We start from the raw sequence: 332 nt of genomic DNA, 5'->3' as shown, positions 1-332 counted from the left end.
TGCCACGGGTGGCAATAGGGGGAAAAAATGCAGCTCAAGAGCTGGAAAATACAAACCATATAGTGTATAATTAAGAGTTTATCATAGTAACTTATTTAGGAACTATAGCATGTATCCTATAAAGTTACTGAGCATATCTGCATAATTTATCCAACACTTAGATCAGTGCCTAGCCTGGTCCTGTTGCAAGCACAGCAGTAGATTTCAGTCTAGCAGTGGAAGCCCTCATCAATTACCTTCCCTAGAGTCGAAAGTCTTTGAGGTGTATTCTCAAGGCTGACACAGCATCCAGAATTCCATATTCTCCTTTCTTTCTTCCTACATTTATGACT

This window comes from Colobus angolensis, unplaced genomic scaffold (genome assembly GCF_000951035.1).
Source record: "Colobus angolensis palliatus isolate OR3802 unplaced genomic scaffold, Cang.pa_1.0 Scaffold205, whole genome shotgun sequence".
In the NCBI taxonomy this organism is placed as follows: Eukaryota; Metazoa; Chordata; class Mammalia; order Primates; family Cercopithecidae; genus Colobus; species Colobus angolensis.
This window is presented reverse-complemented; position numbering follows the sequence as displayed.